Below are 16,556 nucleotides of genomic sequence, written 5' to 3'. Positions count from 1 at the left end.
TATGGCTCCCCATTGGGAGCATGGGATTGCTCACCTTACCGTATATTTTAGGTTGACACTCCATTGCGGTCCTGAGAAAGTGCTGCATTGTTTTGAAAAAATTTAAACCGAGGCCCAATCTGCCTGTTCGAATGGTTCAGCTGGATGGTAACTTGTCACATGGCATTGCTGTTCATGGGAACTTGCTGCGCACATCTTGGTCACCACATTTGTCTACTTAACAACAGTGAAAGCACTTCAAAGTAATGGAAGTGCTTTGAAATTATGTGACAACGCCTCAATTTTAAAATCCCCATCCTTGTTTTCAAATCCCTCCATGGCCTCGCCCCTCCCTATCTTTGTAACCTCCTCTAACCCAACAGGCCTTCGAGATCTCTGCGCTCCTCCAATACTGGCCTCTTGCGCAACCCTAATTTGAATCGCTCCACCATTGGTGGCTGTGCTTTCAGCTGCCTTTTCCCTAAACTCTGGAATTCCCTCCCTAAACCTCTCCGGCTCTCTATCTATCTCCTCCTTTTAAGATGCTCCATACCCAAGCTTTTGGTCATTTGTCCCGATAGCTCCTGTGGCTTGCTGTCAAAAATATTTTTATTGATAATGCTCTTGTTAAGTTCCTTGGGATGTTTTGCTACATTAAAAGGTGCTATATAAATGCAAGTTGTTGTTGAGAGATTTAATTTTTTTTTATTCATTCAGGAGATGTGGGCGTCATTTATTGCCCATCCCTAATTTCCCTAGAGAAAGTGGTGGTGAGCCACCTTCCTGAACCGCTGCAGTCCGTGTGGTGACGGTACTCCCACAGTGACTTTGTCGTAGCGGTTTGGTACAACTGAATGGCTTCCTTGGCCATTTCTGAGGCCAGTTAAAAGTCAACCACATTGCTGTGGGTCTGGAGTCACGGCAGATTTCCTTCCCTAAAGGACATTAGTGAACCAGACTCTTTTTTTTACGACAATCCGGTAGTTTCATGATCACCATTACTGATACTAGCTTTTTAGTCCAGATTTATTTAATTAACTGAATTTAATTTCCCCGGCTGCCGTGGTGGGATTTGAACTCATGTCTCCGGATCATTAGTCCAGGCCTCTGGATTACTAGTCCAGTAACATACCGTACCCTATAAGATGCAATATGAATGTGTCTATCTTTAATGTTTTGACAGAAATTATTGAGGTTTTCTGTCCTATATTTATACTGTATATCAGCTATATATCAGTGTATATGGGAGCACTCCAATGAGCCTGTGTGGACATTTCTAGTGACAAAGATGATAGGTGCAAAAAATCTTCCAAGATTTTCAGACTCTGTATATTCTGCAAAGTTACCGGAGCTTTCGTAACATGTTGTATTTTCAAAATTGTGCTATCTGAATAGATGTGAAAATCGATCTCTTTTGCCCTCTAGTGTTTACATGTTGATAACACCATCCCTATTAGAAGATACTTCAGCCTGGTCTGATTAGCATCAGCTATTCAGGATCAACCTAGTATCTCATTGTTGGTAGATTAAGAGGCATCAGCTATTCTCTAGTTTTAAATGTACATCAATGCTTGAATATTAATTTGAGGCCGATAATGGATATGCAGGTTCCTTTGCATGGTAAAATAAAGCTAAATATATATCATGAGAATCAGTATTATTAGAAGGGATACAGTTGTGTATGACAATGTTATATTATAATCCATTATGTCTCTGTTTCATACTGCAACTTGCTCAAGCCTCGATTATATGGAGTGCCCCAGTTTCAGAACCTACGCTCATTTTGATTTTGATTCTGAATCTATTCTGAACTTGTAAAAATTTAATTGCAGCATTCTAACTTTTATAAGGAAATGGATAAATATTTGAAAAAAAAATTAAAAGGGCACAGGGAAAGCAGAAATGGATAGCTCCTTCAGAAAGTCAGCGCAGGTGTGAAGGACCCAATAGCTGCAAAATTCTACACACGGATATGGGTTTCAGAGTAGAACTAAGTTTCAATGGCTCTAGTTGGTTGAAGTTTGCAATGAAATTTCAGTAAATTTTGCAACTACTTTATCCAACTTATTTTGTAATTTCTATATTACCTTCTCCAATTCCACTGCCCCATCTAGTTTAGTGTTATCTCCAAGTTGGACGACTTTGCATTGAGCTTCTGAATTCAAGTCATTTATGCAAGTTAGAGACAATAATGGTCCTCATAGCAAGCCTGGAGGAACCCCACCCTGTACTTCCCCCGCCCCATGACATAATTCCTCTAACGAGTATATGTGTGTTTTTTTTACCTTCAGCCAAATTCTTACCCATCCCCCGAGTTTACCTTGACTCCGACAGCTTTGAGTTTAACTATTAGCCTTTCATATGAAACTTTGTCAAATGCCTTTTATAAAGTTAGCTATACCAAGTCATAGGGCACACCACAGTCCAATTGGGATGCCACTTCCTCAAAGGATTCAAGGAAGTTCTCAACTGAATTCATGTTGACTGCTGTATACAGTACTAGGTAATTATTGTATCAATAATTCTGAAGTTTACTCCAAATTATTGATTTCATTGTTTTACACAAGAATGGAAGCAAAACCAATGGGTTGTCTGCATGAGCTTTGTCACCCACACCCTCCCTTTTTTTGAATGTGGGCACTATATTAGCATATTTAGAGTCCAATGGTACTTCAACAGTGTCCAGTGTCTCCTTAATGATCTACTTCCTTCTCAAAAATCTACTTCCTAATCTCATTTAACACACTGGTGATTGATTTATATTGAGCCCATTCAGCCTATATCAAAATCATCGATTTTACTTTGATGAACAAAAATTCAGGTGTTAATCTTTCTTGGAGCTTTAGACCAGTTAGATTTACCCAAGCAATTGAGTAGAGAAAGAGACTGACCTTTATCTCTTGTTCTGCCTTCAAATAGTCACTTAAGTTAATTGATGACGCCATTGCTGGAGATGTGCTGCCCTGTTTTTAAACGGGGGAGAAAAGTGGTAGGAACATGCTTCTGAAGAAGAAAAAATTATTGAAATGTTTGAATATTTGCATGAGCTAAAACTCAGAATTCATTATACGATTAATCTGGATTCAATATTAAGCTGCTGTTGAGATACCGCGGCAAACGTGGGAGTCGAGGCCAGAGCTAGTAAAACACAACTGCTTTTATTCTACCTCATGGCAAAGAGAAACTGGAAAAGCCCGCGCATCCACTTAAATACTCCCCAGACAGGAAGTGCTCCCGGCAGCCTGTCCCTGCGGGAAACAAGTTGCTGGAGGAAAGGGCCCCCAGCTGGGGGCGTCTGCTTAAACTGTCTGTGCCGCCGTGAGCGGATTATGTCCAGTGGTGGCGTGTCGCCACAGAGCTCCCCCTAGAATCCGCTTAGGAGGAGTGGACGAGTCGTGACGGTGGTCTGATGGTTCTGCCGCAGCGGCTGAGTGGTCGCCGGTCTAGTTGGTGGGGCCGGGCGGTTCGCCGCCGGCTGTGCTGGCTTGCTGGCGGGACGGCCTCTAGTTGGAGGCCGGGCCACGGGGACCTGTTCCCCTGGTTCTGCGTGTGCTGGTTTGAGCCGGTCGATGGAGACTGTGTCGACCCTGTCGCCGAGTCGCAGCTTGAAGACCTTGTCCCCGGTTTGTAGTACCTCGTACGGTCTGTCGTATGGGGGTCGCAGGGGCCCACGGTGCGCGTCGTGTCGCACGAAGACGAAGCGCGCCTGCTGTAAATTTGGCGGGACATGAGGTGCGAGTTCGCCGTGTCGGTTGACCAGAAGTGGGGCGAACTGCTGAGCGGAAGAGAAAGAGTTGAGCCGCTGCTGTTCGGCCGACCAAGGCGTGGTAGCCTCCGGAAGGAATTCGCCTGGGTCGCGCAGCGGTTGTCCGTAGACTAACTCCGCTGCCGAGGACTGGAGGTCTTCCTTGACCGCGGTGCGTAGGCCTAGTAGCACCCACGGTAGGCGGTCAGTCCAGGTACTGTCCTGCAGGCCGGCGCGGAGTGAGGCCTTGAGTGACCTGTGGAAGCGTTCACAAGGCCCGTTGGCCTACGGGTGGTACGCCGTGGTTCGGTGGAGCATCACCCCGAGGTTGCGTGCTGTGGCCGTCCAGAGTTCGGAGGTGAACTGGGCGCCTCTGTCGGAGGTTATGTCGGCCGGTACACCGAACCTCGCAACCCAGGTGTTAACGAACGCCCTGGTGATGTCGGCTGTGGTGGTGGAGGTCAGCGGCACTGCCTCAGGCCAGCGTGTGTAGCGGTCGACCATCGTGAGGAGATAAGTTTGGCCTTGCGATGGCAGCAGAGGACCGACGATGTCGACGTGTACGTGGTCGAAGCGGCGGCTGGGTACCTCGAAGTCTCCCAGGGGTGCTTTTGTGTGCCGCTGTACCTTAGCCCGTTGGCAGGCGAGGCAGGAGGTGGCCCAAGTCCGAACATCTCTGCTGAGGCCGCGCCAGACGAAGCGCTGGGAGAGGAGTTTGACGGATGTGCGGGAACCCGGGTGAGAGAACCCGTGGAGCGCGTCGAAGATGCGGCGGCGCCAGGTTGCAGGGACGACCGGCCTGGGTTGGCCGAGTGAGACGTCGCAAGTGACTGCCGTGGCTTCGGGCCCATGTGCGACCTTGGCTAGGCGTAGCCCTGGCAGGCTGGTAGCCGCCGAGAGGAGGTCTGGGTCCGTGAGCTGGGCCGCTGCTAGTTGCGCGTAGTCGACCGCGAGGTGATTCGCGCAGATGGCGGGACGGGAAAGGCAGTCGGCGACAACGTTGTCTCTACCGGAGATGTGCTGGATGTCCGTAGTAAACTCGGACACGGCCGCGAGCTGGCGTTGCTGCCGAGCGGCCCAGGGTTCGGTGTGCTTGGCCATCGCATATGTGAGCGGTTTGTGGTCCACGTACGCGGTGAAGGGGCGGCCTTCCAGGAGGAACCTGAAATGGCGGACCGACAGGTGGAGTGCGAGAAGCTCGCGGTCGAAAGTGGAGTATTTGACCTCCGGGGGGCGCAGTTGGCGGCTGTAGAAGGCAAGTGGCTGCCACGCGCCATTGACCCACTGCTCGAACACGGCGCCGACCGCGTGGTCGGAGGCGTCGGTGGTGAGCGCGACCCGGGCATCTGCCCTCGGGTGCGCGAGCAGGGTGGCGTCGGCGAGCGCGTTTTTGGTGGCGTCGAAGGCGGCTGACGTGTCAGTGGTCCAGGCTACGTCCACCTTGCCGGATTTACCTCGGAGGGAGTCGTATAGGGGCTTCATGAGGGCTGCAGCTCTGGGGATGAACCTGTTGTAGAAGTTCACCATCCCGAGGAACTCCTGGAGGCCCTTGATGGTTGTGGGGCGGGGGAATTGCTGGACGGCCTGCACCTTGTTGGGCAGGGGGACGGCCCCAGCAGGGGTGATGTGGTGACCGAGAAAATCGATCTCGGTTAGGCCGAATTGGCACTTTGCCGGGCTGAGGATGAGCCCGTGTTGGGCTAGGCGCCTGAACAGGGTGCAAAGGTGTTCCTGTTTGGAGGAGCTGGCCACGAGAATGTCGTCTAGATAGACGAATAGGAAGTTCAGGTCCCGGAGGACTGAGTCCCTAAGGCGCTGGAAAGCCTGGGCTGCATTCTTGAGGCTGAAGGGCATCCTCAGGAACCCGAACAGGCCGAATGGGGTGATGACGGCCGTTTTGGGGATGTCCGCGGGGTGTACGAGGACTTGGTGGTAACCGCGCACCAGGTCGACCTTGGAAAAGACGGTTCGTCCGGCCAGTCGGGCCGAGAAGTCCTGGATGTGTGGCACCGGGTATCGGTCGGGGGTGGTGGCGTCGTTGAGGCGGCGGTAGTCCCCGCAAGGGCGCCAGCCTCCGCCGGGCTTGGGGGCGATGTGGAGGGGCGAGGCCCAAGGGCTGCTGGAGCGGCGGATGATGCCGAGTTGTTCCATGGTGGTGAACTCGGCCCGCGCGATTTCCAGCTTGGCCGGGTTGAGTCTGCGGGCGTGGGCAGAAACTGGGGGGCCGGTGGTGGGGATATAGTGCTCCACACCGTGTTTGGCGGCTTTGGCCGAAAAGGTCGGGTTAGTGAGGGCGGGAAACTCGGCTAGGAGTGCCGAGTAGTCGTCCGTGGCTCTGGCGAGGCAGTAGGTCGTCAGGCCGGCCGAACGGGCCGGGGTGAATACGCCGGGGATGGGGGCCATAGTGTTGACGTCGACGAGGCGGTGCCTCGGAATGTCGACAAGGAGGCCGTGGGCGCGTAGGAAGTCGGCGCCGATGAGTGGGCAGAGGACCTTGGCTGTGAGGAACTCCCAGCGGTAGCGGCGGCCCGCGAGGTCGAGCGTGACCATGCGGGTGCCATATGTGCGGATGTCAGAGCCATTGGCTGCGGCCAGCGTGATACCCCATGTGCCGCGTTGGATTTCGAGGGCGGAGGCGGGGGTGATGCTGTGCTGGGCCCCTGTGTCGCACAGAAATCGGCGGTTGGTTCTGTCGTCGGTGACGTACAGTAGAGGCCCCTTTTGCCCCGCGGCCATCGCGGGGGCCAGTGCGGGGGGGGATTTGAAAGTACACGGTGACGTGCAGCGTTGGGCCCTAGTGCCAAAACGGGTGTGGTAGTAGCAGTGACCCGGAGTGGTAGGGCGGTCGGGCCTAGTGGGCCGGGAAGACCGCGTGGTCGTTGCCGTGAGGTCGGGCGCTACGTCGCGAGCGGACTGTGCAGAGAGCAGCTGGTCGGCCTTTTTGGCTATGTCATTCAGGTCCGTGGAGCCAGACTCCACAATGAGCGGGCGGATGCTGGCGGGGAGCTGCCGAATGAAAGGCGTGCGAAAGGGCGCCGGTGTTTTTGTCGTCCGAGAGGGACAGCATGTGGGAAAGCAGATCCGAGGGTGAAGCGTCACCAAGGCCGGGGAGGTCAAGGAGTTGGCAGTTGCGCTGGTAAGAGGACGTTTGAAATTTTTTAAGGAGCGCAGCCTTCAGATGTTTGTACTTGCCTTCCGGTGGTGGATCCTGCAGCGCTGCCCAAACCTTGGGGACTGTGGCGTAGGTGAGAGAGGAGACGAGGTAGTCGTACTTTGTGGCGTCGACTGTAATGTGTTTCAGCCGGAATCTGGACTCAGCTTGAACAAACCAGGCTTCGGCCAGGTTCTCCCAAAAGTCCGGTAGTTTAACCGTGGCTGCGTTTGTATCCGCCATGCTAGCTTAGGATTTGTCCTGAGCGTCGGGGTCACCAGTGTTGAGATACCGCGGCAAACGTGGGAGTCGAGACCAGAGCTAGTAAAACACAACTGCTTTTATTCTACCTCATGGCAAAGAGAAACTGGAAAAGCCCGCGCATGCACTTAAATACTCCCCAGACAGGAAGTGCTCCCGGCAGCCTGTCCCTGCGGGAAACAAATTGCTGGAGGAAAGGGCCCCCAGCTGGGGGCGTCTGCTTAAACTGTCCGTGCCGCCATGAGCGGATTATGTCCAGTGGTGGCGTGTTGCCACACTGCAACCATTGATCAGAAGTTGCTGGATGGTGAGGGAACGGTAGCATAGTGGTAATGTCACTGGGCTAGTAATCCAGTAGACCTGGACAAATGATCCGAGAGACACGAGTTCAAATCCGACCACAGCAACTGCAGAATTTAAATTCAGCTAATTAAATAAATCTAGAATACAAAGCTAGTATCAGTAATGGTGACCATGAAACTGTCAGATTATCGTAAAAACCCATCTAGTTCACTAATGTCCTTTAGGGAAGGAAATCTGCTGTCCTTACCCAGTCTGGCCTATATGTGACTCCAGACCCACAGCAATGTGGTTGACTCTTAACTGCCCTCTGAAATGGCTGAGCAAGACATTCAGTTGCACACAACTGCTACGAAAAATAAGAAGAATAAAACCAGATGGAAGAGCCGGCATTGAACTCGGCACCGGCTTCGGACACGACAACGGCACACCCAGCCCACTTGACACTGCAAAGTCCTTCTCTCTGGGGACTTGTGCCAAAATTGGGAGAGCTGTCCCACAGACTAGTCAAGCAACAGCCTGACATAGTCATACTCACAGAATCATACCTTTCAGCCAATATCCTAGACTCTTCCATCACCATTTCTGGATATGTCCTGACCCACTAGGGATGGTGGCAGAGTGGTATACAGTTGGGAGGGAGTGGCCCTGGGAGTCCTTAACATTGACTCTGGATCCCATGAAGTCTCATGGCTTCAGGTCAAGCATGGACATGGAAACATCCTGCTGATTACCACCTACCGCCCTCCTTCAGCTGATGAATCAGTTCTCCTCCATGTTGAGCACCACTTGGAAGAAGCACTGAGGGTAGCAAGGGCACAGAATATACTCTGGGTGGGGGACTTCAATGTCCATCACCAAGAGTGGTTCAGTAGCACCACTACTGACCGAGCTGGCCAAGTCCTGAAGGACATAGCTGCCAGACTAGAACTGTGGCAGGTGGTGAGCGAACCAACACGAGGGCTTAACCTCATCCTCACCAATCTACCTGTCGCAGATGCATCTGTCCATGACAGCAGTGACCACCGCACAGTCATTGTGGTGATTAAATCCCATCTTCACACTGAGAACACCCTCCATCGTGTTGTGTGACACTGCAACTGTGCTAAATGGGATAGATTCAGAACAGATCTAGCAACTCAAAACTGGGCATCCATGAGGCGCTGTGGGTCATCAGCAGCAGCAGAATTGTACTCCACCACAATCTGTAACCTCATGGCCCAGCATATCCCTCACTCTACCATTGCCATCAAGCCAGGGGACCAACCCTGGTTCAATGAGAAGTGTAGAAGTGCATGCCAGGAGCCACACCAGCATACCTAAAAATGAGGTGCCAACCTGGGGAAGTTGCAACACAGGACTACATGCATGCTATAGACAGAGCTAAGTGCTCCCACAATCAACGAATCAGATCAAAGCTCCGCAGTCCTGCCATATCCAGTCGTGATTGGTGGCGGACAATTAAACAACTAACGGGAAGAGGAGGCTCCATGAATATCCCCATCCTCTATGATGGCGGAGCCCAGCACGTGAGTGCAAAAGACAAAGCTGAAGCGTTTGCAACCATCTTTAGCCAGAAGTACCGAGTGGATGATCTATATCAGCCTCCTCCTGAAGTCCCCACCATCACAGAAGCCAGTCTTCAGCCAGTTCGATTCACTCCATGTGCTATCAAGAAACAGCTGAGCACACTGGATACAGCAAAGGCTGTGGGCCCTGACAACATCCTGCCTGTCATGCTGAACACCTGTGCTCCAGAACTAGCCGCGCCTCTAGCCAAGCTGTTCCAGTACAGCTACAACACTGGCATCTATCCAACAATGTGATTAACTGCCCAGGTATGACCTGTCCACAAAAAGCAGGACAAATCCAATCCGGCCAATTACTGCCACATCAGTCTACTCTCGATCATCAGCAAAGTGATGGAAGGTGTCGTTGGTAGTGCTATCAAGCAGCACTTACTCACCAATAACCTGCTCACCGATGCTCAGTTTGAGTTCTGCCAGGACCACTCAGCTCCAGACTCTATTACAGCCTTGGTCCAAACATTGTCAAAGGAGCTGAATTCCAGAGGTGAGGTGAGAGTGACTGCCCTTGACATCAAGGCAGCATTTGACCGAGTGTGGCATCAAAGAGCCCTAGTAAAATCGAGGTCAATGGCAATCAGGGGGAAACTCTTCACTGGCTGGAGTCATACCTAACACAAAGGAAGATGGTTGTAGTTGTTGGAGGTCAATCATCTCAGCCCCAGGACATCACTGCAGGAGTTCCTCAGGAAAGTGTCCTAGGCCCAACCATCTTCAGCTGCTTCATCAATGACCTTCCCTCCATCATAAAGTCAGAAGTGGGGCTGCTCACTGATGATTGCACAGTGATCAGTGCCATTCACAACTCCTCAGATAATGAAGCAGTCCATGCCCAAATGCATTCAGGCTTGGGCTGATAAGTGGCAGGTAACATTCGCGCCACACAAGTGCCAGGCAATGACCATCTTCAACAAGCAAGAGTGTAACCACCGCCCCTTGACATTCAATGGCATTACCATCGCCGAATCCCCCACTATCAACATCCTGGGAGGTCACCATTGGCCAGAAACATAACTGGACCAACCATATAAATACAGTGGCTATAAGAGCAGGTCAGAGGCTGGGTATTCTGCGGTGAGTGTCTCACCTCCTGACTCCCCAAAGCCTTTCCACCATCTGCAAGGCACAAGTCAGGAGTGTGATGGAATACTCTCCACTTGCCTGGATGAGTGCAGCTCCAACAACACTCAAGAAGCTTGACACCATCCAGGACAAAGCAGCCTGCTTGATTGGCACCCCATCCACCACCTTAAACATTCACTCCCTGCACCACTGGCGCACCGTGGCTGCAGTGTGTACCATCTACAAGATGGCAACTTGCCAAGGGTTCTTTGACAGCACCTCCCAAACCCACGACCTCTACCACCTAGAAGGACAAAGGCAGTAGGCGCATGGGAACACCATCACCTGCAAGTTCCCCTCCAAGTCATACACCATCCTGACTTGGAAATATAATGCCAATCCTTCATCGTCGCTGGGTCAAAATCCTGGAACTCCCTCCCTAACAGCACTGTGGGAGTACCTTCACCACACGGATTGCAATGGTTCAAGAAGGCGGCTCACCACTACCTTCTCAGGGGCAATTAGTGATGGGCAATAAATTCAAGATTCAAGATTCAAGATCATTTTATTGCCATATGTAACTAGTACAATGGAATGCTTACTCCCCACTCACTCCCAGGTAACGGCACAATGGTTGTCTCCTTGAAGCACACTGGTACAACAGACTGCTGCAATGAGATGTTAAAAATGTCCGTAAACACAGGAGCCAGCTGGTCTGCGCAGGTCTTGAAGACACGGGGTGAAACCCCGTCTGGGCCGGCTGCCTTCCGTGCTTTCACCTTCCTGAAGGTTCTCCGGACCTCGGATTCAGTCAGCTGCAATGTGTAATCCTCTGGGTGGCTGGGGGTTTTGATGGCCGGCTCAGTGTTCTCCCTCTCAAAGCGAGCATAAAAAGTATTCAGTTCGGCTGGTAGGGAGGGATCGGTGTTGGTAAATGCTGGTCTTGCCAGCGACGCCCACATCCTGGAACGAATAAAAAGAAATCGCAGATGAGGTAGCCATGACACCCCAAACTCCTTTTGTGTTCAATTATTAAAGCAGCAATGTCTCATGAAAAAGTGTTTGGTAAACCTTCTTTATACTTTTTCAATTATGATGCGAATTACTTCCAATTGTGTCACTGCACATACCATGATGAAAATGACGCGTGGTTCTTCACACCCTTGAAAAGAAGTTTGGCAGACATTTGAAGAGTGTCTCAGAGGGTGTGATCCTACTGCACCGTTAGCCTTGCAGCAATACTAAAGTTTCATTATAATTCAGGAGTCTGGTTCTGACCTGCTTCAGGGGCCAGTGTGGTACGATGCCTCTCTGGAGAAGGTAATTTTACACTGTCGAGCTTCACACTGCAAGGAGTATAACTCCAGTGTGGGTGTCAAATTGGGTGTACAAAGTGCTCATGAGTGGGTCCTTTGGACCTCTTGTACACTTTTAAAACTTATTCAGAGCGCTTATAAATGTATGAAGAGTGTCAATGCTCCTACCTGTGTTCTTAATACTTTTAAAATGTAATGGCCTGAAGTGGAGGCTAGTATATGTGCGTCAGCCCATGGGTGCAGAGCTCACGCCTGGAATTGATGTTCCAAATTGTAATCAAGCAGTATAACCAAGGGTGAACGTGGATACTATAGCTGCCAGACTGAAATCAGTAGTTGCAGTATAACTGTATCCTAAGATTATAAAAAAAATAGATGTTCGAGCTTTAAGCTTGGAGAAAATGTACCCTAGTTTTATGAATGTGTGCTCTTGATGTGGAGCCTCATTGGGAGCAAATATCATGGAATTTATGTGCATGATTTGCCTCCCCCCGCCCCATGATTTTCTGCTTTGTAAAATTAATGGAGGTGCTGCTGCTGGGCATTTATAACATTTACAGGGATGAGTAGAACTGCAATCCACCGAACACGCAAAACAGTCAAATTAATGAGAAGAATGAGGAGAGCAAGCGAACAATTAATTGTCCAATGTTGATACCTGATTCCGGTAATTCTGCACGACCAGGTTTTTGCAGTGCATTTTACTGTGTATAAATTGAAAGATGAACCACAGGTGACTTGTAAATAGGTAGCCACTACTTGCATCAGATTGGTAATTATTAGAGGCGTTTGGGATTTTATGAACCATTCATTTCATTTGCCTCTCTCTCTCTCTCTCGTGACACTCAGACGTTGCACGTGGTGTCCGCCGGCACGCTCGAGGCCTTCCGCGACTGGTGGGCACCGCAGGGACTGAAGTGCAGCATCACCCCCCTGACAACCAAATTGTAATTTAAGTTGTTCAGTTTCATCTATTGTTTCTTTAAGTTACAGCTTATTTGTTTATGGTCCACGCCAAAAGAGCCTACTGAAAAGATGGACACTCAGACGTGACAAAGGGTGAGCCCTCTGCTCAGTGCACATGTGTGCAATTAGCCATGGTTTGCTCCAGTAAAAGTGAACCATTTCAACTTTAGGATTAGGATTCATAGGTGTCTGAAACGGCAATGGGAGGGTCTTGCCCAACTTCAGCAACCCTGGGCTAGGGAGTGGAAAATTAAGCCAGAATTCCCTGGGGTGGGAATTGGTATGCTTGGCACCCATTTTTCAGGCATAAAATGGGCACAAAACATGCCAATTTAGCAATGGGAGGACAGCGCCCAATTTACGCAGGAATTGCTCCCATTGCTAAATTTTTGGGGCCCTTTTTTAGGGTGTCCCAGACGGACGCCTAAGACAGCAATTAGGCCCCTGTTGAGATACCGCGGCAAACGTGGGAGTCGAGACCAGAGTTGGTGGAACACAACTGTGTTGAGTCCAAAGATGTGCGGGTTAGGTTGATTGGCTATGATAAATTGACCCTTAGTGTTAGGGGGATTAAATACGTGGGGTTACGGGGATAGGGTGGGATATGTGTTGGTGTAGGGGTTACGGGGATCAGGTGGGATATGTGTCGGTGCAGGCTCGATGGGCTGAAATGGCCTCTATCTGCACTGTGGGGCTTCTGTGATTTCTGTGATTTCTGTGAACTGCTTTAATTCACATCATGGCAAAGAGAAAGCTTGAAAAGCCCGCGCAACCACTTAAATACTCCCCAGACACGAAGTGCTCCCAGCAGCCTGTCCCTGCGGGAAACAAGTTGCCGGAGGAAAGGGCCCCCGGCTAGGGGCGGCTGCTGCCGGCAGTGCGCCTGTGTAAATTGTCTGTGCCGCCGTGAGCGGATTATGTCCAATGGTGGCGTGTCGCCACAGAGCTCCCCCCAGAATCCGCTTAGGAGGAGTGAACGAGTCGTGATGGTGGTCTAATGGTTCTGCCGGAGCGGCTCTGAGTGGTCGCCGGTCTAGTTGGTGGGGCCGGGCGGTTCGCCACCGGCTGTGCTGGCTTGCTGGCGGGACGGCCTCTAGTTGGAGGTCGGGCCACGGGGACCTGTTCTCCTGGTTCTGCGTGTGCTGGTTTGAGTCGGTCGATGGAGACTGTTTTGACCCTGTCGCCGAGTCGCAGCTTGAAGACCTTGTCCCCGGTTTGTAGTACCTCGTACGGTCCGTCGTACGGGGGTCGCAGGGGTCTGCGGTGCGCGTCGTGTCGCACGAAGATGAAGCGTGCCTGCTGTAAGTTTGGCGGGACGTGAGGTGCGAGTTCGCTGTGTCAGTTGACCGGAAGTGGGGCGAACTGTTGAGCGGAAGAGAAAGAGTTGAGCCGCTGCTGTTCAGCCGACCAAGGCGTGGTAGCCTCCGGGAGGAATTCGCCTGGTACGCGCAGCGGTTGTCCGTAGACTAACTCCGCAGCTGAGGACTGGAGGTCTTCCTTGACCGCGGTGCGTAGGCCTAGAAGCACCCACGTAGGCGGTCGGTCCAGGTACTGTCCTGCAGGCCGGCATGGAGTGAGGCCTTGAGTGACCTGTGGAAGCGTTCACACAGCCCATTGGCCTGCGGGTGGTACGCCGTGGTTCGGTGGAGCGTCACCCCGAGGTTGCGTGCTGTGGCTGTCCAGAGTTCGGAGGTGAACTGGGCGCCTCTGTTGGAGGTTATGTCGGCCGGTACGCCGAACCTCGCGACCCAGGTGTTAACGAACGCCCTGGCGATGTCGGCTGTGGTGGTGGAGGTCAGCGGCACTGCCTCAGGCCAGCGTGTGTAGCAGTCGACCATCGTGAGGAGATACGTTTGGCCTTGCGATGGCGGCAGAGGACCGACGATGTCGACGTGTACGTGGTCGAAGCGGCGGCTGGGTACCTCGACGTCTCCCAGGGGTGCTTTTGTGTGCAGCTGTACCTTAGCCCGTTGGCAGGCGAGGCAGGAGGTGGCCCAAGTCTGAACATCTTTGCTGAGACCGCGCCAGACGAAGCGCTGGGAGAGGAGTTTGACGGATGCGCGGGAACCCGGATGGGAGAGCCCGTGGAGCGCGTCGAAGATGCGGTGGCGCCAGGTTGCAGGGACGACCGGCCTGGGTTGGCCGAGTGAGACGTCGCAAGTGACTGCCGTGGCTTCGGGCCCGTGCGCGACCTTGGCTAGGCGTAGCCCTGGCAGGCTGGTAGCCGCCGAGAGGAGGTCTGGGTCTGTGAGCTGGGCCGCTGCTAGTTGCGCGTAGTCGACCGCTAGGTGATTCGCGCAGATGGCGGGACGGGAAAGGCAGTCGGCGACAACGTTGTCTCTACCGGAGACGTGCTGGATGTCCGTGGTAAACTCGGACACGGCCGCGAGCTGGCGTTGCTGCCTAGCGGACCAGGGTTCGGTGTGCTTGGCCATCGCGTATGTGAGTGGCTTGTGGTCCACGTACGCGGTAAAGGGGTGGCCCTCCAGGAGGAACCTGAAATGGCGGACCGACAGGTGGAGCGCGAGGAGCTCGCGGTCGAAAGTAGAGTATTTGACCTCCGGGGGGCGCAGTTGGCGGCTGTAGAAGGCAAGTGGCTGCCACGCGCCATTGACCCACTGCTCGAACACGGCTCCGACCGCATGGTCGGAGGCGTCGGTGGTGAGCGCGATCCGGGCATCGACCCTCGGGTGCGCGAGCAGGGTGGCGTCGGCGAGCGTGTTTTTGTGGCGTCGAAGGCGGCTGACGTGTCAGTGGTCCAGGCTACGGCCATCTTGCCGGATTTACCTCGGAGGGAGTCGTATAGGGGCTTCATGAGGGCTGCAGCTCTGGGGATGAACCTGTTGTAGAAGTTCACCATCCCGAGGAACTCCTGGAGGCCCTTGATGGTTTTGGGGCGGGGGAATTGCTGGACGGCCTGCACCTTGTTGGGCAGGGGGACGGCCCCAGCAGGGGTGATGTGGTGGCCGAGAAAATCGATCTCGGCTAGGCCGAATTGGCACTTCGCCGGGCTGAGGATGAGCCCGTGTTGGGCTAGGCGCCCGAATAGGATGTGAAGGTGTTCGAGGTGTTCCTGTTTGGAGGAGCTGGCCACGAGAATGTCGTCTAGATAGACGAATAGGGAGTTCAGGTCCCGGAGGACTGAGTCCATAAGGCGCTGGAAAGCCTGGGCTGCATTCTTGAGGCCGAAGGGCATCCTCAGGAACTCGAACAGGCCGAATGGGGTGATGACGGCCGTTTTGGGGATGTCCGCGGGGTGTACGGGGACTTGGTGGTAACCGCGCACCAGGTCGACCTTGGAAAAGACGGTTCGTCCGGCCAGTCGGGCCGAGAAGTCCTGGATGTGCGGCACCGGGTATCGGTCGGGGGTGGTGGCGTCGTTGAGGCGGCGGTAGTCCCTGCAGGGGCGCCAGCCTCCGCCGGGCTTGGGGGCGATGTGGAGGGGCGAGGCCCAAGGGCTGCTGGAGCGGCGGATGATGCCGAGTTGCTCCATGGTGGTGAACTCGGCCTGCGCGATTTCCAGCTTGGCCGGGTTGAGTCTGCGGGCGTGGGCAGAGACTGGGGGCTGGTGGTGGGCATATAGTGCTCCACACCGTGTTTGGCGGCTTTGGCCGAAAAGGTCGGGTTAGTGAGGGCGGGAAACTTGGCTAGAAGTGCCGAGTAGTCGTCCGTGGCTCTGGCGAGGCAGTAGGTCGTCAGGCCGGCCGAACGGGCCGGGGTGAATGCGCCAGGGATGGGGGCCATAGTGTTGATGTCGACGAGGCGGTGCCTCGGAATGTCGACAAGGAGGCCATGGGCGCATAGGAAGTCGGCGCCGATGAGTGGGCAGAGGACCTTGGCTGTGAGGAACTCCCAGCGGTAGCGGCAGCCTGCGAGGTTGAGCATGACCATACGGGTGCCGTATGTGCGGATGTCAGAGCCATTGGCTGCGGCCAGCGTGATACCCCGTGCGCTGTGTTGGATTTCGAGGGCGGAGGTGGGGGTGATGCTGTGCTGGGCTCCTGTGTCGCACAGGAATCGGCGGTTGGTGCTGTCGTCGGTGACGTACAGTAGGGGCCCCTTTTGCCCCGCGGCCATCGTGGGGGCCGGTGCGGGGGGGCATTTGAAAGTGCACAGTGGCGTGCAGCGTTGGGCCCTAGTGCCAAAACGGGTGTGGTAGTAGCAGTGACCCGGAGTGGAGGGGCGGTCGG

At 53.3% G+C, this 16,556-nt stretch overlaps 1 protein-coding gene across 10 annotated transcripts in view; it reads right to left on the bottom strand.

Moving 5' to 3' along the window:
- The window catches only part of LOC147100332 (uncharacterized), a 146,608-nt gene that overhangs the window by 65,387 nt on the left and 64,665 nt on the right, over positions 1–16,556 (bottom strand). For 2 of the 10 annotated variants that reach the window (XM_085967935.1, XM_085967936.1), the window contains exons 1-2: positions 3,089–3,134; positions 2,871–2,982 (exon numbers count right to left, since the gene is read on the bottom strand). The exons of 7 other annotated variants lie outside the window; for them this stretch is intronic. The gene's annotated coding sequence lies outside the window, so the exon portion shown is untranslated. Of the gene's footprint in view, positions 1–2,870; positions 2,983–3,088; positions 3,138–16,556 lie in introns of those variants that run through there. One more of the 10 variants, XM_085967927.1, reaches the window with a different exon arrangement.

The sequence above is a fragment of the Somniosus microcephalus genome, chromosome 26 (genome assembly GCF_052327205.1).
Source record: "Somniosus microcephalus isolate GS21.2 chromosome 26, FLI_Smic_1.0, whole genome shotgun sequence".
In the NCBI taxonomy this organism is placed as follows: domain Eukaryota; kingdom Metazoa; phylum Chordata; class Chondrichthyes; order Squaliformes; family Somniosidae; genus Somniosus; species Somniosus microcephalus.
Note: the sequence above shows the minus strand (reverse complement) of the source record. Positions and strands in the feature narration are given on the sequence as shown.